This window comes from Choloepus didactylus, chromosome 1 (genome assembly GCF_015220235.1).
Source record: "Choloepus didactylus isolate mChoDid1 chromosome 1, mChoDid1.pri, whole genome shotgun sequence".
In the NCBI taxonomy this organism is placed as follows: Eukaryota; Metazoa; Chordata; class Mammalia; order Pilosa; family Megalonychidae; genus Choloepus; species Choloepus didactylus.
The window spans coordinates 3,304,175-3,330,496 of NC_051307.1; the positions used below are offsets into that span (position 1 = coordinate 3,304,175).

A 26,322-nucleotide genomic window follows, 5' to 3' on the forward strand; every position below is an offset into this window, starting at 1 on the left:
TTCTTTTCAATTAAAAAAATTATGTAAGCGAACAAATAAACAATTGCAGTTGTAGTGTTATGGCTTCCATGATAAGGGCAGAACTGTGCAAAGTAGTACATTTCCATAATAAGGGCAGAACTGTGCAAAGTAGTACATTTTTATTCACTAATTTTTGATATGGTTGCTTCAGAAAGGTCAAATTCAAATGTAGAACTTTTGCTACGAAGTGATGTATGAAAAAGACATTTTTGACCCTTTCCTCATCCCTTACTTTGTCTTAGAGTCAAAGAATGAAGGATGGTCTGAGATATCTGCTCCATGCATTACTTGGACTAAAACAGTATAAAACTAAGACTGAAGTTATGAGGGTTTGTACTGCAGAAGACTTCGTGTACAGGTGCATGGCACTCATGGGAGGGTCACCGGACCCAGAGGCAGAGCTGGGGCATGCTTCCTGGTGGAGAAGCCACCTGAAGGCAGCTGTGCGAGGCCAGCTGCATGAGGTGGGGGGAGGGGAAGGGAGGGTCCCCAGCACAGGCACAGCACGTGCAAAGGTTCAGGTCTGAGGCCTCAGCACTCATGATGTCGCAGCAGCCGTCATCATCATCCTCATCGTAGTTTTCATCATCAGAGCCATCAGCCTCTGGGCACGTCCCATGTACCTGGCAGTCTTCTTGGTGCTTTGCATGTATTAAATTGTTTGCTCCTCCCAACTACCCCACTAGGGGCTGTTCTTATCTCCATTGAGCAGAGGAGGAAACTGAGTCCCAGGGAAGTTAAACATCTTGCTCAGGGCCACAGAGCCAATTAGTGAAGGAGCCAGAATGGGAACTCCGGTAGTCTGCATCCAGGCACCAAATCTGAGGAATCTGAGAAAACCAAAAATGCCCTTGTACCTGATAACTTGTTTCTATTCCCATTGGGTGCTAGTAGGTAGAATGCTGTGATATTTTCACCAGAGACCTAAGAAATGTAGAAATGTATTGATAGCTGATTTAGCCAATGTCTTTTTTTTCTGTTAATTATGGTCTCTAGTTTGCATTGATTATATTTTCCCCCCAATCCCACCCTGTTTTTAACACTTTGCAGTGTTGACATTCATCTATTCTACCTCATGTAAAAACATATTTGTACCTTTTATTACAATCGTTGAGCATCCTAGGTTTCCCTGAGTTACACAGTCCCAGTCTTTATTGTTCGTTTTTTGTTCTGGTGTCCCACATGGTCCCAGCCTTCCTCTTTCAACCATATTCACAGTCATCTTTGTTCAGTGTACTTACATTGCTGTGCTACTATCTCCCAAAATTGTGTTCCAGACCTCTCACTCCTGTCTTTTCCTTTCTGTCTGCAGTGCTTCCTTTAGTGTTTCCTGTAGAACAGGTATCTTGTTCACAAAACTCTGTCATTGTCTGTTTCTCAGAATATTCTAAACTCTCCCTCATATTTGAAGGACAGTTTTGCGGGATATAGGATTCTTGGTTGGTGGCTTTTCTCTTTCAGTATCTGAAATACATCACCCCACTTCCTTCTTGCCTCCATGGTTTCTATCGAGAAATCTGCACATAGTCTTATCAAGCTTCCTTTGTATGTGACGGATTGCTTTTCTCTTGCTGCTTTCAGGATTCTCTCTTTATCTTTGACTTTTGATAATCTGATTATTAAGTGTCTTGGCATAGGCCTATTCGGGTCTATTCTGTTTGTGGTATGCTGTGCTTCTTGGGTCCGTAATTTTATGTCTTTCATAATAGATGGGAAATTTTCATTGATTATTTCCTCTATTATTGTTTCTGCCCCTTTCCCCTTCTCTTCTCCTTCTGGGACACCAGTGACACATACATTCTTGCTTTTCATTTTGTCCTTAAGTTTCTGGAAAGGTTGTTCATATTTTTCCATTCTTTTCTCTATCTGTTCTTTTGCGTGTAGGCTTTCAGGTGCCTTATTCTCCATTTTCCTGAGTGTTTTCTTCTGCCTCTTGAGATCTGCTGTTGTATGTTTCCATTGTATCTTTCGTCTCTTATGTTGTGCCTTTCATTTCCATAGATTCTGCCTATTGGTTTTTTGAACTTTCAATTTGTACCTTATGTAAGCCCAGTGTTTTCATTACACAGTTCTTCTCTTTTGCCATATCTTCCGTAAGCTTTTTGAATTGATTTAGTATTAGTTATTTAAATTCCTGTATCTCAGTTTAAGTGTAAGTTTGTTCCTTTGACTGGGCCATAACTTCGCCCCTCCTAGTGTAGATTGTAGTTTTCTGTTGTCTAGGCATGGTTTACCTGGTTACCTCAATCAGGTTTTCCCAGACCAGAATGGGCTCAGGTCCCAGAAGGAAGAAATATTCAGTATCTGGTTTCCCTGAGGGTATGTCTTAGAAAATTGGTACACCCTCTGATGCCTCAGGTCACTGTGCTTTTCTGCCCAGCAGGTGGTGCCTGTCAGCCTGTAGCTCAAGACTGGTGTAAGGAGGTGTGGCCCGTGGCTGTTTTCCCCAGGTTCTGGGGTTGGTTCTGAATGGAAGGCAGGTGGTAGAGCTGGGCCCCACCCCTTTCCTCTTAGAGAAGATAGATGCCCTAGGGGAGGTCACTAGCATTTCAATGGTCTCTCTGTGACCTTGTCTGGGTCAGAGCACTGGGAACTGAAAATGACTGAGGCTTTCTCCACTGAGCCAAAAAAGGGATGGAAAGTTCCCTTCAGGGCTAGTCTGAGGTGACCCTCCGGCTCTCCAAGGTCAGTTGTCACCCAAAGCCTCTGTCTGCTTGTTGGGGATTTGTAGCTCATAGTGAGCAGTTCACACTTGCTAATTAAAACCCCATTTGGAGCTCAGCTGAGCTATATTAGCTTGCTGGGAAAGAGCTTCTCTTTTGCACCATAAGGCTTTGCAGTTTGGGCTGTAGGGGGAGGGGTCTCCCGATTTGGATTCGCAGTTTTTACTTAAAGATTTTATGCTGTGATCTCAGGCATTCCTCCCAATTCAGGTTGGTGTATGATGAGTGGACGGTCATGTTTGTCCCCCCACAGTTATTGTGGATTATTTACTATTGCTCCTGGATTGTTTTAGTTGTTGGAGGGGGACTAACTAGCTTCCACTCCTCTCTATACCACCATCTTAGATCAGCCAGGGTCTTTTTGGTGCTCAGTCTCTTTTTAGCTGCTGGGCTACAAATAGGAGGTTGAACTAGTACTTGCCCCCTAGGAACTCAGAGTCTGGGGAAGGAGAGCAGATAAGAACACATTTAATTACACGCCCATGAGATATGTTAGTGGAGGTATATGCCATGTACTTTGTAAACACAGAGGAAGACACATCTGATTGTGCCATGGGCATCAGGGAAGACTTCATGAGGAAGTGTTGTAGGGTTGTTTTGAAGAAAAAGAAGTGGTTTATTGAATAGGCAAAGTGGAAGGGAAAGGAGGTAGGTTGGCAGAAAACATGTTGCACACAGAGGAGGTGTATTTGCAAACAAGTAAAAGAGTGCATTTTGTTTGGGGACTCCGCGTATTTGGGTGTATCTGAAGAGCCCTGATGTGTGTGTGTCTTCATGTGTTCAGCAGTACAGGCGTGTGTGGCATCACATGGGGGCTTTGCATGTCCCATCAAGGATTGGATTTTATCCTGTAGGCAAAGAAGACGTCTGAAAGATACCAAGCGTATTCAAATTTTAGAAAAGAGAAATTACAGAATTTATTAATTATTACACTTATGGAAAATAACACTCTGAGTATATCTTGGAAGATGAGTTGGCTGTGGGTGAGGCCCGTGACTGGGAGGCCCACTAACCTGGTCATAAAATGGGTATTTCTGTACCTGAAGTCATTGATTTACCTGCTGTAGAATGACATTATATTATGGCTCTGATTTGCATGTACTTAATGACTAATGATTTGAGCTTCTTTTCTTGTGTTTATTTGCTGTATGTCTATTTTCTTTGGTGAAGTATTTATTCACCTATTTTGTCAATTTTTAAAAATTGGTTTGTTGATTTTCTTATTACTGAGTTTTAAGGGTTCTTTATATATTTTGGATATGAGTCCTTTATCACATGTGACTTGCAACATCTTCTCCTAGACTGTGGCTTGTCTTTTTATTCTCTTAAATTGTTTTTTGAAGAGCAGAAGTTTTTATCTTTGATGGAGTCCATTTTCAAATTTTGCTTTTTATGGGTTTTGGTTTTGCTGTTGTATCTAAGAAAGCCTTAGTTTGGATACTTTTGTGGCCTTAGACTGTGAGTTTGTCCTAATAAATCCCCTTTATAAAAGCTAGTCCATTTCTGGTATTTTGCATAATGGCAGCATTAGCAAACCAGAACATATATATTTTATTTATCATATAATGTTTTTGTGTATTTAATATATTGATTTTTATATCCTGCAATCTTTCTAAACTCAGTTTACTTTTTTCTAGTAGCATTCTTGTAGATTTAATCACATTTTCTACATAGATGATCATGTCATCTATGAGTAAAGACAGTTTTGCTTCTTCCTTTTCAATCTGGATGCATCTTATATCTTTTTCTTTCCTGATAACATTGGATGAAAACTCCAGCAGTGCTATAGTAGTGATTTTAGGAGGGAAACATTCAGTCTTTTGCCATTAAGAGTGATGTTTAGCTATGGTTTTTTTTGTAGATGCCCTTTTTCAGGTTGAGGATTGTTTTCATTTCCTGGGCTGCTCAAAGCAAATACCATGAAAGGAGTTGGGTTAAACAATAGGAATTTATTCACTCCTGGTTTTGCCAGGAAAATGTTCAAATCAAGGCATCATCAAGGCGATGCTTTCTTCCGGAAGACCGACTGCCAGTGATCCTGTGCTCCTCTGCCACCTGGCAAGGCACATGGTGGCGTCTACTGTTCTCTCTCTTCTGTTCCAGGTTTCATTGATTTCTGCTTCTTGCTTCTGTGGCTTTCTCTCTCTTTGTCTGAATTTCATTCTTTTACAAAGGACTCCAGTTAGAGGCTTAAGACCCATCCTGATTGAGGTGGGTCACACCTTAACTGAATTAGCCTCATCAAAAGGTCTTATTTACAATAGGTTTACACCTACAGGCAATGGATTAAATTTAAGAACTTTTTTTTTCTGGGGTTACATACTGCCTCAAAACACCACAAGGATGTTTCCTTTTATTCCTAGTTTACTAAGACTTTTTACATGTATAGATGTTGAATATTGTCAGATGCATCTTCTATGTCAATTGAAATGGTCATGTGGTTTAATATTGAACCAGCCTTGCATTCCTGGCATAAAGCTCCTTGTGGTATTTTCTATTTTATATGTATTTCTTTATTTAACTTGCAGATATTTTGTTGAAGATTTTCATGTCTGTGTTTATGAGGAATCTTGGTCTGTAGTTTTCTTTTCTTGAGCTGTTTTTGGTTTTGGTATCAGGTTGTTGCTGGCTTCATTAAATGAGTTGGGAATTGCTCTCATCTTCATTTGAAGAGATTTTTTGAAATCGGCATTTCTTATTTCTTTAAATGTCTGGAAGAGTTAGGCAAACCGTCTAGGTCTTTTTTATTGAAAGTTTTTAAACTATGGATCCAATTTCTTTAATAGTTATCTATTTCATCTAGGGTGAATTTTGGCAGTTTGTGGTTTTCAAGGAATCGGTTCATTTTATCTCAGTTGTTGAATTTATTTGCAGAGGCTTGTTCCTAGTATTCCCTTATTGTTTTAAATGTCTGTGGGAACTGTAGTAATGTTTACTCTCTCATTCCTGATGACTGGTAATTTGTGTCTTTTCACCTTTTACTCTTTCAATCTTGCTGAAAGTTTATCAATTTTATTTATCTTTTTAGGGAACTAGGTTTTGGCTTTATAGATTTTTTCTCTTATTTTTATGTTTTCATTTTCATTGAATTCTGCCCTAATATTTTTATCTTCTTTCTTCTGCTCCCTTTGAGTTTAATTTGCTCCTTTCTTAATATTTCTTAAGGTGAGAGCTAATGTCGTTGATTCAAGACCTTTCTCTTTTATTATGTGTTAAAATTAAATGCTATAGTTTTTCTCTGAGTGCTACTTTAGCTGAATCCCACAAATTTTGATAATGTTGTATTTTCATTTTCATTCAGTTAAAAATATTTTGTAATTTTCCTCTAGACTCCCTTTTAGACTTATGAATTAATTAGAAGTATATTATTTGATTTCCAAATATTTGTGATTTTTCAGACATCTTTCTCTTATTGATTTCTAATTTAATTTCATCATGATCACAGAACATGCTTTGAATTCTTTTAAATTTGTTGAGATTTGGCCCAGAACATGGTCTGTCTTGGTGAATGTTCCATGTGCACTGGGAAGAAATGTATGTTCTGCTGTTGGTGGGTGTGTGTTCTATGAATGTCAATTAGGTCAAGTTGGTTGTTACTACTTTTTAGTTCTTCTATACTTTTGCTGACTTTCTACTTGTTCTGTTGATTGCTGAGACAGGCCTAGTGAAATCTCCATATAATTGTGGCTTTCCTGCATCTTCCTTGGGTCCAATCAGTTTTTTCTTGATGGTTTATACATATTTAGGATTGTGATGATGTCTTATTGAATTGACCTCTTTACTGTTATAATGTCCTTTGTTATCCTGCTTAAAATTCTTTGCTTTGAAGTCTACTTTGATATTAATATAGCCATTCCAGTGTCTTTTGATTAATCTTTGCATGTTATATCCCTTTCCATCTCTTTACTTTTAACCTACATCTATCATTAATGTGAAGTGAGTTTCTTGTAGACAACGTATAGTAGGGTTGTATTTTTTTAGATACGTTCTGCCAAACTCTGACTTTTATTTGGTGTATTTAGACTGTTTACATTTACTATAATTATTAATATGCTTGTGTTTGCATATTAACCATGGTTCTCCCGAGAAACAGAACTGACTGTATGTATGCTTGACTATGTATGTATATGTGTATATAAACGTATATGTGTGTATTTATATAAATATTAAGAGATTTATTTTAGTAATTGGCTCTCAGAACTGTGGGGATTGGCAAATCCAGATTCCATAGGGCAGACTGTAAGGTTTGATGAATTCCCCCAGGTGAAGCTGGCTGGCTGAGGTAGAAATGGAAATTCTTTCTGACTGCTGAAATCAGCAGTTCTGCTTTTAAGGCTTTCAGCTAATTGGATGAGACTTCTCCTGTTGCTGAAGGCATCCTCCTTTGTTGATTGTAGATGTCATCAGCCGTAGATGCAATCAACTGATTATTTCAATTTATGAAATACCCTCTCAGGGATTTGCTTGTATTTGCTTGCTTGACCGAACAACCATAACCTAGCTAAGTTGATGAGGAACTTAGCCATTAACTTGGCACGCATACACATCTCTTTAAAGTATGCTTAATCTCTAAATAAAAACAATAACAGGCATAGTTTGACTAACATAATTCAGCTGTTCTGCACTGACCGTTTCTCAGAAGAGGATGCAAGTCCTTGGCTAATATTCACTGTTATACTTGATATCCTGTAACTTGTACACTATGACATAAAGTAAACACAACTTATATGATAAGGGGATAAGATAGGGAAGAAAACAAAGATATTTTCTTTATGTGTATATGTAAACAAAACAGGGTACTCAGTGATCCCCAACCTTGTTACTACAATTGGCCTTGTGGCCATAGCTTGTATTTATCACTACCTTCTTCCACTACCCTTTCCCGGTTCCCTTTACACACAGCAAGCATCTCAGCTTGTCGTGGTTCTTTGCCTGATGGAGTGACCCAAATTTTCATTCCTGAAGTTTCTGGGCCATTAAGAGTTCTGCCTGGATTAGGTTGTTGAAGCTGCTCATTGACTTTAATCACAGGGCATGGTAGTACAAAGGGATGCCCTAGGGGATCTCCTGTATTCCAGGCAAACTCTTTTTTACCTCTGCTGTGTAGTACTACACAGAATCAGTCACCCCAGCCAGTACAGTAATTAATCAGGATCAGTCTCCCCAGCCAGTACAGTAATTCCCTTCATTGCCTGTTGATTCAGAGGCATATAGAGCCAAAAGTGACCAGTTGGCAGACTTAATTTCTAGTTCAGTGGAATCATTGTTGTGTCCCCTGGTAGGAGCACTCCTCCTTTGGGAACTAAGACCCATAGACCACCAGAGCTTAAGGTCACGGGGACAGGAAACAAAATTGTTTCTCTTGGGTCACTAGGGGTAATAGTGAGTCCCCTATGCTACTCCCATTTTTACCACTTGGTTCCTGGACCTGTGAATCCTGGCTATGGGAGAAATAGCCCCACAGAATGGACGCTGATTCAGAGCATACACAGCCTCCTGGAGAACACTGCCCCAGCCCTGCAAGGTATTGCCACCTAGTTGGCAGCGTAATTGAGTCTTCAAAAGGCCGTTCCACTGTTCTATCAACCCAGCTGCCTCTGGATGATGGGGAACATGGTAAGACCAGTGAATTCCATGAACATGTGCCCATTCCCTCACTTCATTTGCTGTGAAGTGGATTCCTTGATCAGAAGCAGTGCTGTGTGGAATACCTCGATGGTGGATACAGATGGTAGTTTTGACAGAAGCATTGCTTGAAGGGAAGGCAAACCCATATCTGAAGTATGTCTCTATTCTACTAAGAACAAAACACTACCCCTTTCATGATGGAAGTGGTCCAGTGTAATCAACCTGCCACCAGGTAGCGGGCTCTTCACCTTGGGGAATGGTGCCATATCGGGGACTGAGTGCGGAATTCTGTTGCTGGCAGATTGGGTACTCAGAAGTGGCTGTGACCAGGTTGGCCTTGGTGAGTGGAATTCCATATTGCTGAGCCCATGCATAACCTCTATCCCTTCTACTTACCATTTTGTTCACGAGCCCATTGGGCAATGACAGGAGTGGCTGGGGAAAGAGGCTGATTGGTATCTACCAAATGGGTCATTTTATCTACTTGATTATTAACACCTTCCTCTGCTGAAGTCACCCTCTGGTGAGCATTCACATGGGAAACAAATATTTTCATGTTTTTTGCCCACTCAGAAAGGTCTATCCACAAACCCCTTCCCTAGACTTCTTTGTCACCAATCTTCCAATCATGTTCCTTCCAAGTCCCTGACCATCCAGCCAAACCATTAGCAATGGCCCATGATTCAGTATGCAAACCCATCTCTGGCCATTTCTCCTTCCAAGCAAAACAAGTAACCAGGTATACTGCTCGACGTTTTGCCCACTGGGAGAATTTTTCTTCACCACTGTCCTTCAGGGACATCCCAGAAAGGGGTTGTATTGTTGCAGCTGTCCACTTTCAGGTGGTGCCTGCATATCATGCAGAACTGTCTCTTCCTCAGTCAGCAGATCATAAGGAACTCCCCGAGAGATCATGGCTATAGGCTGGGAAAGAGAAGGCTATGTGTCAGGAGTGAGTGCCATGGGCATTTGGGCCATTTCCTCAGGTAGCTTACTGTGCCAGTTTGAATGTATTATGTCCCCCTAATGCCATTATCTTTGATGTAATCTTGTGTGGGCAGACCGATCATGTTAATTAGATTGTAATTCTTTGAGTGTTTCCATGGAGATGTGCCCCACCCAACTGTGGGTGATGACTCTGATTGGATAATTTCCATGGAGTTATTGGCCCTCACATTCAGGGTGGGTCTGAATTAAATTACTGGAGCACTATATAAGATCAGACAGAAGGAGCAAGCTGCTACAGCCAAGAGGGACACTTTGAAGAAGGCACAGGAGCTGCAGATGAGAGACAGTTTGAAGATGGCCGTTGAAAGCAGACTCTTGCTCCAGAGAAGCTGACAGAGGACAAATATCCCAAGTGCAACTAAGAGTGACATTTTTGAGGAACTGCAGCCTAGAGAGGAACATCCTGGGAGAAAGCCATTTTGAAACCAGAACTTTGGAGCAGACGCCAGCCGTGTTCCTTCCCAGCTAACAGAGGTTTTCCAGACACCATTGGCCATCCTCCAGTGAAGGTACCCGATTGCTGATGTGTTACCCTGGACACTTTATGGCCTTAAGACTGTAACTGTGTAACCAAATAAACCCCCTTTTATAAAAGCCAATCCATCTCTGGTGTTTTGCATTCCGGCAGCATTAACCAACTAGAACACTTACTCATGCCTTGGGGACCTGCTTGAGCCTGATCTTGTGTATATACCACTCGCATTTGATGATGGAGTGCTGCAGTACATGCCCAAATTCATGGCTTGGTGGTTCAGATAACATCCAGTTCTTGATGGGAAACTTAGGTCTCATGGTAACTTGGTGGCCCATGGTTAAGTATTCAGTCTCTACTAAGGCCCAGTAGCAGGTCAAAAACTGTTTTTCAAAAGAAGAGGATGGCAGGGCTTTGTTCCAAAATGCCTTGTGATTCTCCTGTAGGGGCCTGCCAAAGGCTCCAAACAGTGTCTCTGTTTGCCACTGAAACTTCCTACACCATTGGATCTGCTGGATCTTATTGCCCAAGACTTGTAGAGCAGTCTGAACAAACCGGTCCATACTCAAAACTAGCAGTTTTCAGGTCACGCAGTCAATGGGGCAGAGTAGCACACCCAGATGAGAAATATGTTGCCTCCAGTATCCAAAGAGGCCCACTAGGCATTGTGCCTTTTTTTTGGTTGTAGGAGAGCCGGATGCAACAGCTTATTCTTCACCTTAGAAGGGGTATTTTGACATGTCCCACACCACTGGACACCTAGAAATTTCACTGAGGTGGAAGGACCCTGAATTTTTGTTGGATTTATCTCCCGTCCTTTGACATGCAAATACATTACCAATAAGTCTAGAGTAGTTTCTACTTCTTGCTCACTAGGTCCAATCAACATGATATTATCAATATAATGGACCAGTGTGATGTCTTATGAGAGGGAGAAATGATCAAGATCCCTGCGGCCAATATTATGATGTAGGGCTGGAGAGTTGATGTACCCCTGAAGTAGCACAGTGAATTTAAACTACTGGCCTTGCCAGCTGAATGCAAACTCTTTCTGGTGGTTCTTACTAACATCTATTGAGAAAAAAACGTTTGCCAGATCAACAGCTGTGTATCAGGTACCAGGGGATGTGTTGATTTGCTCAAGCAATGTTACCACATCTGGAACAGCAGCTGCAATTGGAGTCACCACCTGGTTAAGCTTACGATAATCCACTGTCATCCTCCAAGACCCATCTGTTTTCTGCGCAGGCCAAATAGAATTGAATGGGGATGTGGTGGGAATCACCACCCCTGCATCCTTCAAGTCCTTAAGAGTGGCATTAATCTCTGCACTCCCACCAGGAATGTAGTAATAATTTTGGATTACTATTTTGCTAGGTAGGGACACTTCTAGTGGTTTCCACTTGGCCTTTCCTACCATAATAGCCCTTACTTCACGAGTCAGGGAACCAACGTGGAGACTGTCAGTTGCTGTGTAGGTTTATTTCCAATTATGCTTTCTGGAACTGGGGAAATAATCACAGAATGGGTCTGGGGACTCACTGGACCCACTGTGAGATGGTCCTGAGCTAAAACTTGATCACCTGACCTGTATAAGCTACTCTGACTGGTGGACCAAAGTGACGTTTTGGGTTTCTTGGAATTAATGTCACTTCAGAGCCACTGTCTAATAATTGCAGAAATGTCTGATTGGTTCCTTTTCTGCAATGCACAGTCACCCTGGTAAAAGGCCGTAGATCTCTTTGGGGAAGGCTGGGAGGAAGGTTAACAGTACAAATTTTGGCAGTGTAGCAGGGTCCTTCTGGAGCCAAAGGAACCCATCTTCCTTTCATTCTAGGGGTTCTGGGTCTATAAACTGTCTCAAGTCTGGAAACTGAGGGGCTGTGACTCTGTTTTTGTGATTCAAGTTAGACTGTCGTTCACTTGACCTAGAGCTCCTCTGCTTACAGAGATCAAGAACTTAGCAGAATGCCCATCTGTTTTACTTCTAGGTACCCCATGACCTACTAGCCACCACCATTGGTCTCGTGAATCAGACTATTCTGATTACCTCCTTGGCTCTGCTGTCTTCTGCGGTAGCTACATGCACCATGTCTTTGGTGATTAGGTGCTGCCGCTTAGGCTTCTGCCAACTTGGGGTCTGATCATCCCCTTTGTGTTTAAGGATCCAGTTTCAGTGGAAGCAGTTCCTGACCTACAGAGAAGAGTGACCACTGAGTGTTTCTTGGCTGTCTTTTCCCATGTGAATTGAGGTTTTCCTTCTTTCGTATGCTGAATAATTTTGGATTGTATCCTGGACATTTTGAATATGATGTTATGAGTTTAAATCCTCTGGAAAATGTTGATATGTTTGTTTTAACATGGAGTCACCCTAGTTGGGTTCACGTGGCAAGTTCTGCCCAGCTCTCTGTGTTTGTGGTACGAAATCAGCCCATTTTCAAAAAGCCTTTGCTCTTTAGATACATCCCGTGCATTTGCCAGCCTGTGCTGGTCTGAGACTGGGTGGTAGTGATAGCTAGATAAGTAGAAAAAATACTCAATATAATTCTTTAGCTGGAAAGTGCTTAGTGTAGTCTTCAGTAGCCAAAACCAACGAACCAAACAAAAAAACCACAACTGTTTATTAAGATCACTTCACTCAAGCAGCCTTGAGTTATTCTAAGCATAAAAACGCCCTTGTTAAAATAAGTTGCTGTTGCTCTAATCTCAACAACAACAAAAAAACTTACTCTCTGTTCCCAGGAACTTTCCCAGCATTGCCTGCAGAATGAAGGGATTTCACCAGATACTCTGATGGCCACTGCCTTTTTCTTGGAAAACAAGCGAGAATGAGGGGAGGACTTCAAGATAACCGGAGACATTGACCACAGCTTTTCCTCTGGATCGTAGCCCATTTCTGCCTTGAGTCCAGGCCAGGGAACCTGAGGGAAGGACTGGTCAACTCACTGCTAGTGTAGTGGAACTGTGTACTTTTCAGGGTTCTGTCCAGACTTCCTAACTGTATTCAGTGGGAGCCAGGAGGGCAGGTGCGCTCACCTCGTCTTATCTGGAACCAGACTCCAGTTTGCTTGGAACACTTCTTACTAACAAGTACATGTGCATGAGCAATAGATGTATATGTAGTTTCATTTTGGGTATGTATTTTTTACAAATTGTTATGAACCTAGTTAATTCCTTTTAACCGTCTTATGTCAAAGAAGATGTAATATTGGAATTATTCATTCCCTGACTGATGGACAGTCAGGTTGTTTTCAGTTTTTACCCTAAAGCTATGCTGCAGTGAACATCCTTGGCACATACCTTCTTGCCATCTGGTGTGTGGGTTCCTCTAGGGTCCCCACCAGCGGTGGACTGTTGGAGAAGTATGGTCACGAGATCATGCAGTCACACCCGAGCAGCCTTGGGGTTCTGTGCTCCCCCCTCGTTGACACTTCATTATAGGACTTTAAAATGCTGCCTCCTCTTTTTGGGGAAAAGTGGTATGTTTTCATTAGTAGCTCTCTGATTGTCTGAGAGGTCAAGACTCTGTCCATATGTTTGTACCATTTGGGTTTTTTCTGTACCATCTTCTGTGAATTACCTGTTCTGTCTTTTGCTCATTTGGGGTTGTCTGATTCTTAATGATTTGCTGAAGTTCTTTGTGTGTCCTGGACACTAATCCACTGTTCTCATGCTTCTGTGGTCTGTGGAAGTTTAGTGTTTGGGCCGCTAAGCCCTTCCTCCAAGTGCCCAGGCCGCGTGTGGGCAGGGTCCCCTGGTCCTCCCTGTGCCTGGACCTGCTCTGTGCCTCTCGCTCCGTGAGTGCATGTGGACCCCGGTGCCTAGAAGCTGCTGCTCTCCCGTTGTCCCGGGCTGCCTTTCCCTCGTGCCCTGTCACGATTCCTCTCCTTCCCCTCTTCCTTCACTGCCGACTTTTCCCGGCTGCGGGTCCTCTGGAGCCAGGGCTTGGGAACCTCCTCTCACCCCCGGCTCTCCGTGCCCCAGGAGAAATGTGTGCCTCCGGCCTTGGCCTTCCGGTCACCTCCGTGGTCAGAGGCAGTTCTCATTTTCAGCAGCTTGGAGGCCTTAGACCCACAGACACGGGAGTTGCCTTTCTTCTGCCTATGTGTTTCTGAAGACTTTTCTCTTCCACCCTCATGCAAAACCTCTTCCCCTTCACAATCCCCCAAACTGGTTTTGTCCCCATCCCCCCTCTGTCAGGGCTGTCACTTTCTGACCGTGCCATCCACCCGCTTCCCAAGGACAGACTTGTTGGCCTCCTTTCCCCCCATTTTCTTCTGTCTCTAGTGCCTTGTGCATCTTGGTGGGCGATCCACCCAGCAGTCTCATTGCAGGGACACACACTCTTCCCTCGAGCCACAGCCTGTACTTGTCATCGTGGCTTGCTCAGCCTTCATCACCCATACCACAGCGTCCTGTCCTCTCCTGCTCCCGCTTTCTTGCAACTTCTCCCTTTACACCTGCTGAGACTCCAGTCCCCGAGGCTTCTCTTTGTTCCTAATCATGCCGTCAGCCCCGTCCAGGCTTCCCCTTCCTTACCAGCAAACCCGGACCCCTTCGTGTGTCACGTCAGCGCTTTGGCTGGTTCTTCCATCAGCAGACTTGGATCCTGGTGCTTCCGGCCCTGGGCCGGTGTGGCCATCCACCGTCTCCCTTCCTGGAGCCAGGGCTGCTCAGTGATGCCCGTCACGGAGACTTCCCGAGTGCACCAAGTCACGTGGCTTCATCCTCGCCTGGCCCTGAGCACCCCCTGCATGTTTTCCCTGGCCTTGCTCACTTCCTACTCTGGTTTCCAGAGAGGCTAAGTCGGACTTTTCGCACTCTCCCTGCAGCCCTTACCCTGGGCTGCTTTCCCCATTCTCTGCACACTGTAGCCGAGCAGGTGGGACCAGGCTATGAGCTGGGATTTTCCTCAACTCACTCACTGGTTTATACCCCTGCTCACCCCAGCTTTCTGCTCTCAGGTGTCAGAAGAACGTGTGGTCTATGAGGTTTTTTTTTGCCTTTCCTTTTTTGTGAATAGTATTCCCCACCTCCACCCTGTCTGCTTTTCTTTTTAAGCTTTACAAGATAAAATGCCCACATTTCTCTCACATAGCTCCCCAGTCCACACTGAAGGCGTTTTATAAGGGTGATTGCCATCAGAGCTACTACAAGGATACATTTTTCTCTGTAGTAGTGGAGGAGGCAAATCCCCAGAAAGAAGATGGAAATGATGTGATTCCTGTTTCAGAAGCACTTACAGTAGTGTGGAGAACAAGAGCCCTGCTTCTTAAATACAAGAAAAGTCGTGAATGCATCTATCGGTTTTTCTCTGATACAGTCCGCCAGAGTGCTCGATGACGAATCCTTTTCCACTCCTGCCACGTGACTGGGTGAGGGAGAGGGAAGGGGTGGAAGGTGCGGCATTTGGACAGCAAGCCTGGCGGTGCCTGGGCTCCGCTTCTCCTCTGCTGGTGTTTGTCGGTGTCTTCCCAGGCAGCTGCGGCTGCCTGATGGGGGCGGAAGGGGCCACCCACTAGTCACCGCCTCTAGAAGCCATACTTTTCTCGTTCATAGAAGAGGTCGGTCTTAGAGCGCCCCGAACTGGCAGTCTCTGGGCAGCCACCCCTGTCCCCTGGATGGTGCACTCCTTACAGTAACAGCACCAGGGACCCCAGGGCCTCCACCGTCCCACAGCGCCCCTGGGTGAGCCATGGTCACCCTGTCACGTGCACCAGGGCACAGGGATGCACGTAGGTATCCAGGCCACACACTTGCCATCCCTTCATTCACGCAGTCTTCCCATGTGCACCAGCCTGCTTGCGGCAAAAGATCACGTCCAGAAGCTGCCTGGCCAGAGCATGTGCTCAAGCCGGCTGCTGGAGGTTTCGGAGCCCCCTTCTGCTTTTGACTGTAGCTGTCCTCTGGGATTTTGATCACCTAGTTATTGCCTCTTGCTTCCACATGTTTTCAAGTCCTCTCTCTTGCACGGCTCCATATTCAACCCTTCCTTAGCTGTGCCATGTCAACCTCCAGCAGGGCCCTGGGGTCCACTGTAGACCATTTACCAGCTCAGCTGGCGTTTGGCTTTGCCAAGATATGACACATTTTCCCAGAAGGGAGGTCGTGCTCTTGTGCACTGCTGCTTTTGCTTCTTCTGGAGCTCCCCTGGGCCCTGTGGGGCTGTGGTCTTACACAGACATTGTTCTCCTGGGGGGCACGGTGCTTTCCTTTGACGATCATCACCCATAAAATAACAAGTGGGTGTTGTGCGATCCAGCCTCTCCGAGTTCTTTCAGTAAGTATTGTGGCCTCCCAGCTCATGTAATATCTGACTTGCCCAGCTTCTGCCGTGTTCTGGAAGCCCTTCATTTTACCTCTCCAAATCTAGATACATTCAGCAGCTGAAGGCCAGATGCCCCAGCAGACCCCAGTGTGGCCCTCGCAGTGCTCTGTGCTGCTGGCAGGGTGTGGCCTGCAGGGCCCCACGGTGGTGTGCTCTCTGTGCCTCGGTGCCCAGGCCTCTGAGGAGACCAGCCTCTGGCTGCACAGAGAGTGCTTTCTCTGCTGTCAGTTTCCATATCTGCATCTGCTTGTCCGGTGTCTGCTACACAAGACCACATGACAGAACAGATGCAGCTCAGGCCAGCGCTGGACCAGGCTCCTGCCAGCTCAGGCATGCTGATTGCACACTGCCCTGGTGGCAGGGCCTTGCCAGGGCCCAGCAGCTCTGTCTGTGCATTTCTACCCAGTTGTCTAGAAATCCCGTCAGCACATCCCTGGTCCCTTGCCTGCCTTCTCTGGCACTGACCACCCAGCTGCGCATGCCATGTTGGCACATGTGGGTCCTGGGCTGTGGCTGTAACCTCCACATCTGACCTTGGGCTGGCAGAGGGGCAGGGGGTACCTTCCTGGCACAGAGCAGGCGTGGCTGCTGGAAGGGTGTGACTCCCTGGGTGGCTTGTCTTTCGTCACTGCTGTCACACAACACAGGTGTTTCTGTTCTCCTGACACTTGCAAGAATCAGACTTCCAAAATTTATGTTCCACATTGCAGATCAGTTTCAGGAGTTAGGATTACTTCCAGCCTTTTTTTTTTTTTTCCCTTTATTCTGTACTTAAGTTTCTCACTGGGACCAGATTATCTTTTCCTCATTGCCCTGCTTCGTTATACTTTTATCGATCCTACTGGAGCAGGCCATGAGAGGCTCTTGTAATGTCTTGCTCTCTTGCTCCTTAGGGTCAGTGTTGGGGTCAAGCCTGCTGGAGGTGTCACTGGATGGGTGGGCTGAAGGCCCAGAGTTGCAGGAGGCTCCTTAGGTGGAGGGCAGAGGCCAGTGGCAGGGGATGCAGAGAGGGACCCAGGGATGCTCACCCACAGCTCTTGGCGACTGCTTGGTGCTCAGCACGGTGCTCTCCCCGGGCTGGGGCTGGGGTAGCTTCATGAAGGGGCTGCCTTCACTCCCAGGGGACATAGCACACTTCACCCTGTGGGGTGTGCATGTGTCAGTGCGTGTGCTTAGGGCGGCGGCAAGAGTGAGCAGCGTCAGCTTGCAGTCCAGGCGTATTGCTGTGGAGAGTTGTAGAGATGCTTCTTGGGCTTTGGAATATACTTGGGGCCTGTTCCTTGAGGTTTCCATTGATTTGTCCCCAACTTGGATGACCGTACCAGTTGTCATCAGCAGGATTTAGCACTGAGAGTTCCTGCTCGTGAACTTTTCCCAGGTCCTCTGGCGCAGTTGATTGCAGAACCAATTTGTGAGCTCTGCGGGAAAACCAGTTAATGCTTTGTGAGGCAGGCCAGCATTATTAAATTTTATCACCTCTTCATCGGACAGCCTTAGCTCTGAATGACTTTTAACTCCACCTGCAGATCTCATCATCCTTGAACGATGATTCCTTGTCGTCAGGATAAGCAGGCTAACTTCTCCTGCAAACTCCCACCTTCCAAAGGGAGAACTTTCCCAGGACAGGCTGAGCTCAGAGTGCAGTTTTTGAAGATGATTCCAGAAGAGTTTCCACAAAGTGTTGTAAGACGGTGGCAGCTTTATAGAACTAAGCTTAAGGATGTAAGCTTGAGGAGGAAACTATAAATGCACCCATCATGTGGGACTGACAGGCCTCTGCTTTCCCCTCCTACCTGCTGTGGATGCCTGGATGGCACAGGTTGTGTCCCCAAGGCCTGGTGCAGAGAAGGGCTTGGTAAATGCTGTCAGACTGAGCGGTGTGTTGCAGATATTCACTTTCTGGCTTATAGTCACACTTTATTTTTTAAACACACTTTGTGTTTTACCTGGCACTTGGGAGGCCTGTTCTTTACACAAGGACCAGCTTAATGCCACTTGAACAGAAATCTCAAACATAATTGGATTTCTGAATTGTTTCCCAACAAAAGTTTATTAATCCTAATTAGAATTAAAAAAGTTGTAGTTAAGAATATAACATATTTTTAGGACATTGGTTAACAGCTGTCTTGAACAGAGAAGTACATCTTGACAACAAATCCTAGCTGATGTTCACATTGCTTGGGTTCAGGTCCTCATCATTTCTAGATATTAACACAAATCGGTGAGGCTTGTGAAATCCCTGGGCCATGTGGGCCCTGTGAATTAATGTGTGCTATTTTCTGGGTTTTAGGGCTTTCAGCTACAACGTGCTTAGCACCCAGTGAACTCACCTGGTTCCCAGCTACACCCTGGCAGGCAGTGCTCAGCTCTTCTGTGAGGCGCTTGGAGGGTTTCACCTCAATCAACAGCATCATTCTCTGTACATTTAAAAAAACCCCATAGCTAAGTGACTTGCTTATTGGGATTTTCATTAAGAAAAGGGCAAAAAACCCAATACAGAAATGGGCAGAAGAGATAATCGAGCAGTTCACAGAAGAAGCACACTGGGAAGCTTCATAAACGCCGAAAAGGTTCTCTGCCTCATATATAGTTGGGGAAATACAGATTATAGCCACAAAGAGACACCTTTTCATTCTCTGCTTGAAAAACACTGTAGCCTGACAGTTTCACTCTGCAGAGGATGTGAGGCAAAAGTACAGCGGGCGCCTCATCCGCTCTGCTGGTGCGGAGTGGCGGGGACAGCTGGCAGCCTCCGGCCGAGCAGTCCACTTCTACATACATCCTCCAGAGAGAGTGTTCTGGACAACACCAGGTCACTTGTATAGAAATGCTATAGCAGCAGCATTTTTAACAGTGAAAATGAGGAAATTACCTAAATGTCCATCAGCTGGAGAATAGATAAATTGTGATCAATTAATACATCAGAACAAGGCTGTGAAAATAGGTTAGTGCTATACGTCAGCCCAGACAGCTCTCAGCACAGCATGTGGCCATCGACGTGAAAAACACGCCAAACGGAATTGTCGGATGCCAGACACATGGAGCCTAAATAGAGAGCAGGGCAGGAGGGTGCCAGGCCCAGTTTTCAGGGGGGTCCGAGGGCAAAGCTTTTTTTCCTAACCTGGGAGTGAGCCTGTTGGTAGCAGTTGGATTGTTCTTTGTATCTTTTTGTGTGTCTTCAGTGTTACCTATTAGATAAAAATGAATGTGTAGATATTTGATTAGGATTATATATGTCATAGATCACAGAGTTTTAGGTTCTAACTTGATTGGGGAGGGGGACATAGAATCTGAAGTTAAGTTGTCAATTATTGCATATTTTCTTGTTAAAAATTTATAGGCCTCTATCTGCAGTTTTCTGTCAAGGATCATTTGGTCTGAAAATGTCTAATTGCATTGCTGAACCAATTGCCTTTCTCTCAAATAGCAGATGCACTCTTTTATAGGAATGTTGTTTCTCAGTGTCCTAGAATGACTGTGAGGGGCTAACTGGACCACTTCAGACTTGGGTCAATTTAGGACGACCTTCTCTGGGCAGTGAACAAACCTTTTTTCTTGTTTATTTTTATTACTAGTTTGTTTTGAAGTTCAGGGTGCAGCTGTTCTTTGTTACTTCTAGGTTACAAGTTTTATTTCCTTTTAAAATGAAGAATACGGTAGCTCAGTTGCGTCACCTTTACCGTGAGTGACGCGCCCGGCACATCAGGCGGTGACGGATGGCTTTCTTTTCACCAGGAGAATCTGTTCCGCCCTTGAGCCTTGTGCATTTGGATAAAGAGAGCTTCCTTCTTATTGAAGGTGAGTTATTTGTGTTGTTTTGTAGCACTTCAAGTTTTCCAGTACCTTCTTTTAGCTTTGCTTTCAGTCCTTTTATTATAACCTTCAGCTGTATCTGACTTTACCAACACTGAAGAGCCTGGAGAAGTCTCTCTCTTGAAGCCCATTTTCATCATGGATTTTCTGCTTAGGTTCATTGTAGAAAGCAGAATTTGCCCTCCCCTTGGTTCTTGGATTAAAAAGCACAACTCCTGGTACACTAGTTAGGGAAATGACATTTACTTTTAGTGTCTCAGTGCTAGAAGGGTGAATTGAGTGGGCAGACTCTTTTGACCTGACAGATGGAAACTTGAAACATTATTTCCAAAATATTTTTGGTTGGAATATAGTGTTTTATTGGAGAAAGTACAGTGTTTGCGGGAGAAACAGGAAGTCGTCCGGGTTTGCTGTGGCTGACTGCCTGTGTGACCCAGAGAGCCTCTCTGGTCCTCTGTAAGAGGTGGTCTGGTAAAGGGGCACCGTGGTTTCCGCAGTGACGGTTATTCTATTCTCGCTTCTTAAGGATGACTGATTTTGAACAGAAATGCAATTTTAAGGATATTTGTCAATTTGTGAGTCATTTTTGCCACCTTAACAGAAAATCACTGTGAATGAAAGATTTCAGCTGGACTTAGTTTCTGAAATTTGCCCCATGTTACACTTACCAACCAGATGTGAACCTGGCCTTTTAAGATCAAGAGAAGATTAATTTATCTGTTTTCAGGCCCTAAAACCAGGGGCCAGCAAACTTCTTCGTAAAGGGTCAGGTAGAAAACACTTTAGGTTTGCAGTATGCAGGTCTCTGATGCAGTGTCACAGCCCTGCTCTTGTAGCGTGAAAACAGCCACAGACAGTGCCTGGGGGCATCACACCCTATTACAGGAGCAGGCCGAGGGCACTGACCCTGGTGCTCGAGGATGGGGCAAGCCCCGAGGACCCTCCAGTGACACATGGCCTCAAACACAGACCTGGGCGCTGCGGCAGGTGTCCAGCGTCCCCACGCAGCACCTGGCCGCCCCTGGCCCCTCTCAGTGCCTCTCGGGTCTACTGTCATGGAGTGAGCTTGAAGGACAGCTGGACAGCTACGTGTAGCAGTGATACCCGTCCGGTGGAAGGTGCTTCTAGAAGCCCTTTTGCTAGTCCTTGGTAGCTCTTGGCAAGAGGTGAAAAACAGATGGCTGATGATATAGCTCAGAGGAGCCAGGGTTGGCTGGGTGGTTCTAAAAACAGCAGCCAACTTTCTTATGTGACTTACCGTGCAACTCCAGGTGGTTTATTTGAGGTCCCGCTGACTCATTTTCCCCTGAGTCACAAAAAGGGGATACAAATAGATGCCACCTACCTTTCTGACACCCAGGTTTGTAATTAACATGCTGCCTGTGCTCTGGAGGTGGGGGCTCTGCATGTGACTGGGGCAGGGGTCAGCGGCATCTTTTATGTAATGAATTCAGAGCAATTTATCGGGATTTTAAACATGTTTTTAGTCAGAAGCAGCTTATTTAGCTTTGATTAGGTATTTGTCTTTAAGGTTAACCAGTGGAGGAGGCTGAAGGCTTTAGGTTTCTCTTACAGAAGCTAGAGACAATTTTCCAGACTAGATGCTGCTTTTGTTTGGTTTTGTAGCAGAATATGGAAAACCCTGAAATAATGATAACTGGAAACCATCTCTTTAACATTATTTGCATATTTGCCCATCTGGGCCAATTCTTCTGGTTTCAAGGATGCTTTAATTTCAACTTTGCCAAATATGATAATGGGCTAAAAGGAGGAGAAAAAGAGAATTTTCATGGTATGCTGGGATGTATGTGAATGGTTGATATACTGTGCTATTATATGTTGCTACTTTGGATTTGGGTTTTGTGGCTCCTTCATGTAATGGAGGGCAAACCCTAAAATAAGAATTTTCTTTCTAAATTTTTAACTGGATTTGCTTTTAAAAACCACATTGCATAGCCATTCAGTTAGCTTCATATGGAACAAGCTAAGGAAAATGTACAAGGATGGCTGCACTACTCTGTCAGGGGGAATGGGGCAGAAGTCTGTGTTTAGACGTTGTAAGTCAGTCTCTGTGATGCCCCATAAATGTGTGTGCCTTTTCAGCTGTCCCACGGTGACACAGACTTTAGGTTTCAGACAGCTTCTGAGGATGACTGAGTTAAACCGTAAATTGCTTTGAGTTGGAATTGCATTGTTGCAGAGGATTGCTGGCTGATGGTATGGAGTTTATGGGCAGTTTCTAGGCTTTTAGCTAGTTACACTGAGAAAAGACTTCATATCGGGAAAAATGCTTTTGGTTTTAATTGGGTAATGCAACTTTACCTCTTGGCAAAACCAGTATAGTTATGGACATAGAGAAGCATGACATCAGTTGTGGGCCTGACTGATTTGCATTTGTGTGATTGCATGCATGTTTAATTTTTCCTTCCCTCTTTAATTTGTTTATTTGAATTAATATTTAACTTACCTTTGTCAAAATTCACTCTTTGGCATGTAGTTCTTAGTTTTGACAAATTAACAGAATAATATAACCGTCACCACAAGCAAGACACATAATAATTCCACATTTTTTCACCACCTTAATCCCCGGCAACAGCTGTTTTGTTCTCCTTCCCTCTAGTTTTCCCTTTTCCAGAATGTCGTGTGAATGCAGTTGTACAGTGTGCGGCATTTTGAGCCCGGCTCCTTTCACTTAGCGTAGTGCATGTGAGATTCATCCCTGTAGCTGTGATATGTGTTGATAGTTCATTGATTGCTGCAGCTGAGATATGGATATATCACAGTTGATTTATCTTTGCACCAGTTGAAGGACATTTGGATTGTTTCTAGTTTTGAGTGATTATGAATAAAGCTGCTATGAACATTTGCGTAAGGTTTTTGTAAGAACATGCATTTTCATTTCTCTTGGTTGAATACTTAGGAGTGGGATTGCTGGGTCATATAAGTATATGTTTAACTTTATAAGAAACCACCAAACTGTTCTTCAAAGTGGCTATGCCAATTTTCATTCCCACCAGCAATAAAAATAAGGAGTTTTAGCTGCTCCACATCCTTTCTAGCACTTGGTATTTGTACATTTTATTTCTGAATTTTAATCCTTTTAATAGGTGTGTAGTGGGAACTCATTGTGGTTCTAATTTGCATTTTCCTATTGACTAATGATGTTGAAAATCTTTTCATGTGCTCATTTACTATTTGTGCATCTTTGTTGAAGTGTCTGTTCAAATCTTTTGAAGATTTTTTTAATAGAGTGTTTGTTTTCTTATTGTTGAGAGATCTTTATGTATTTTCAATAGAAGACCTTTGTCAGAGATGTAGTTTTCAAATATTTTCTTCAGTCTGCCTTGTCTTTTTGTACTTTTAATGGTGTTCTTTGCAGAGCAAAGGTTTTATATTTTGATAAAGTCCAATTTATCAATTATTTTCTTTTATGGATTGTGCCTTTCATGTTGTATTATAGAATTCTTTGTTAAGGTCATAAACATTTTCTTAAGTGTTTCTTATGTGTTCTAAGACCAATTTTCAGTTAGTTTTTGTATAAAGTGTGAGTAGAAGTCCATTTTTTTTGCATGTGAGTGTCCATTGTTTCAGTGCCATTTGCTGAACAGGCATGGAGCCTATCTTCTCCCGTGTCAGAATCCCACTGCCTTCTCTGTGTGAATCTGTTCCCGGGCCCTCCCTTTTCCCCCATGGGCCTGCATGCCTGTCCTTTTGCCAGTGCAGCACTGTCTTGACGATTGCAGCTTTACAGTAAGTCCTGAAATCAGCAGTGTGAGTTCTCTGAGATCCTCTATTTTCCATGAATTTAGATATCGCTGTTCCCCAGGGGGTAGTGTCCGATGATTGATAACATGGCAGTCTCTGATGATTCCAGCAGCCAGGGTGTCTTGGGGTTGGCATCTGTGCCTCGTTTTCCGCAGGAAAACAGGTCACGTTTTCCTGATGCCTTGTCTGTTGAGTGATTTTGCATTACATCCTGGGCATTTTGCTTGTTTACCCAAGAGAATCCGGGTCCCGTTAAGATCTTGTGGTAAATGTTGGGCTTTTTTGCTTTAGTAGACAAGCACCCCGGTTTGGTTCAGACCGCAAGTGCTTGCTCGCTTCGTGAGGGTGGTGGGTCCAAGGCTGGTTCCATTTTCTGAGCCTTTGCTGTGTGCTTCAGATTTTCCCCTTGCCCATACCCCTCGGGCATGGGCTAGGGTTCGGGCTGTGGTGTGTGTCGCAGTCCAGCCGGCAGAGCCTTTGTTTTGTGTGCTGGGTCCTCTCTGTGCCTGGGCAGCTCAGGGATGTGTTGGTTCCTGCACAGAATTAGAAGATCCCCAGTCCCCATGCCCCCTTGCTGGGATTTCTGCCAGTGTGCTGGCTCTCAGGGGGCCCTTCCTCAGTCCCTGCACTCAGAGTTGCTGTGCTGTGTGTGGCAGCCGCTTTCTCACAGCTGGGGCAGTGACCACAGAGGGGAAGTGCCGGGGAAAAGAGGCTAGAAAATGGTGGGAGCATCCCTGGGCCACAGGGCCTCTTGTTTAGTCCCTCTGTCTAGAGAGACAGGGCTTGTTTCTTGGGTTTTCCGGCACGTTCTGAGTGCCGTCTTTGCCGCTGTGACAGCACTGCTGCTCTGCAACCGCAGTGGGCTGGGAGAGGAAAAGGCCAAAAAAAAAAAAAAAAACGGGGACAAAAAACCGGTGTTCGACCCTACTTGTAAGCTTGTAGGGCCCCTGTTCTGGTCCTCTGGTCAGAAGGACAGGCTTTCTCTTGGGATTTCTGTGGTCTGCACCCACTGCACTGTTCCTGACAGCGGCTGCCTGTGAGTCAAAGCCAGGAGGAAAGAGCGGAAATGGGATTCCCCTCCACTCCGAGTTGGTCTTCTAGGCTGGCTGCCCTCCCAGGTCTGCCTGCTGCTGTCACTTTTCAGGGTCCTCAATTTGTTGCTTTTTGTATTTTTTATTTTACCTTGTTTTTTGTTTTTGTTTTTTAATGCAATTTTATTGAGATACAGTCACACGCTATACAGTCCAGCCAGAGTATACAATCAGTGGCTCACCGTATCATCACATAGTTTTTAATTTTTCTGCTTTTTATTTTGAAATAGTTACAGATTCATAAGTACAAGAATGGTACAGAGAGTCCTGTGTACCATCTTACATAACTATAGTACAATATCAAAACCAGGAATGTGACATTGGTAGAATATATAGATCTTAGATTTCCATTTTTACTTGCACTCGTGTATGTGTGTGTGTGTGTGTGTGTGTGTGTGTGTGTAATTCTGTGCAGTTTGATCACATGTACAAGGTAGTGTAACCACCACAATCAAAGCCGAGAACTATCCCTTCACCATAAGGAAACTAACTCCCTCACGTAGCACCCGTCCTGTCCCTAACCGCTGGCCACCACTGATCGGTTCCCCATCTCTCTAATCCTGTCATTTTAAGAATGGCAGGAAAATGGACTAATATGGTAGCTACCCTTTTGAGATTGGCTTTCTGTGTATGCAGCACGGTACTCCTGAGATCCATCCACGTTCTTGTGTGTATCAGTTGTTTCTTTTATTGCTGTATAGTATTCCCCGGTGTGGATGGACTGTGGTTTGTTTGGCTGTTCACCCATTGGAGGGCATTTGGGTTGTTTCCAGTTTTTGGCTAATGCAGATAAAGCTGCTACGAACATTCATGGATGTAGCATGAATGCGTCCATGTTTTTGTTTGGGCATAAATTTCCATGTCTGTGCATGTGACTGCTGGATTGTGTGGTGATTGCATGTTTAGTTTTATCAGAAACTGAGAGCAGATGTACTGTATTGCATCACCACCCGTGACACTTGTGAGTTCCACTTGCTCTTTATCCTCATCAGCATTGGGTATTGTCGGGGATTCAGTTAACAGGTAAGGAGTGACAGCTCCCCATGGCTTTAATTTACATTTCTCCAATGGCTATAACATTTTTTCATATGTTTATTTGCCATCTATAGATCTTCTGTCTTTTGTCCATTTTCTAATTGGATAGTTTGCAGTAGATGCAAATCCTTTGTCACATATGTGGTTTGCAGATATTTTCTGTCTGTATCTGGTCTTTTCATCCTCTGAACTGGGTTTTTCGAAGAAAGCTAAAGTCCAATTTATGGATTTTTTTTTTCTTTTATGGGTCTGCTTTTGGTGTCATGTCTAAGAGTCCTTTGCTTAGCCCTAGGTCCCGAAGATTTTCTTTTAAAAGGTTTCTATTTTCATGTTTTACATTTAAGTCTATGATCCGTTTTGACTTAAGTTTTGTATAAGGTGTGAGGTGTATGTAGGTCAAGGCTTGTTTTTTGTTGCCTCTGGATATCCATTTGCCTT

At 44.2% G+C, this 26,322-nt stretch overlaps 1 protein-coding gene across 3 annotated transcripts in view; it reads left to right on the forward strand.

Moving 5' to 3' along the window:
* The window catches only part of LOC119529975 (heat shock transcription factor 2 binding protein), a 152,450-nt gene that overhangs the window by 64,982 nt on the left and 61,146 nt on the right, over positions 1-26,322 (forward strand). The window lies entirely within an intron of this gene.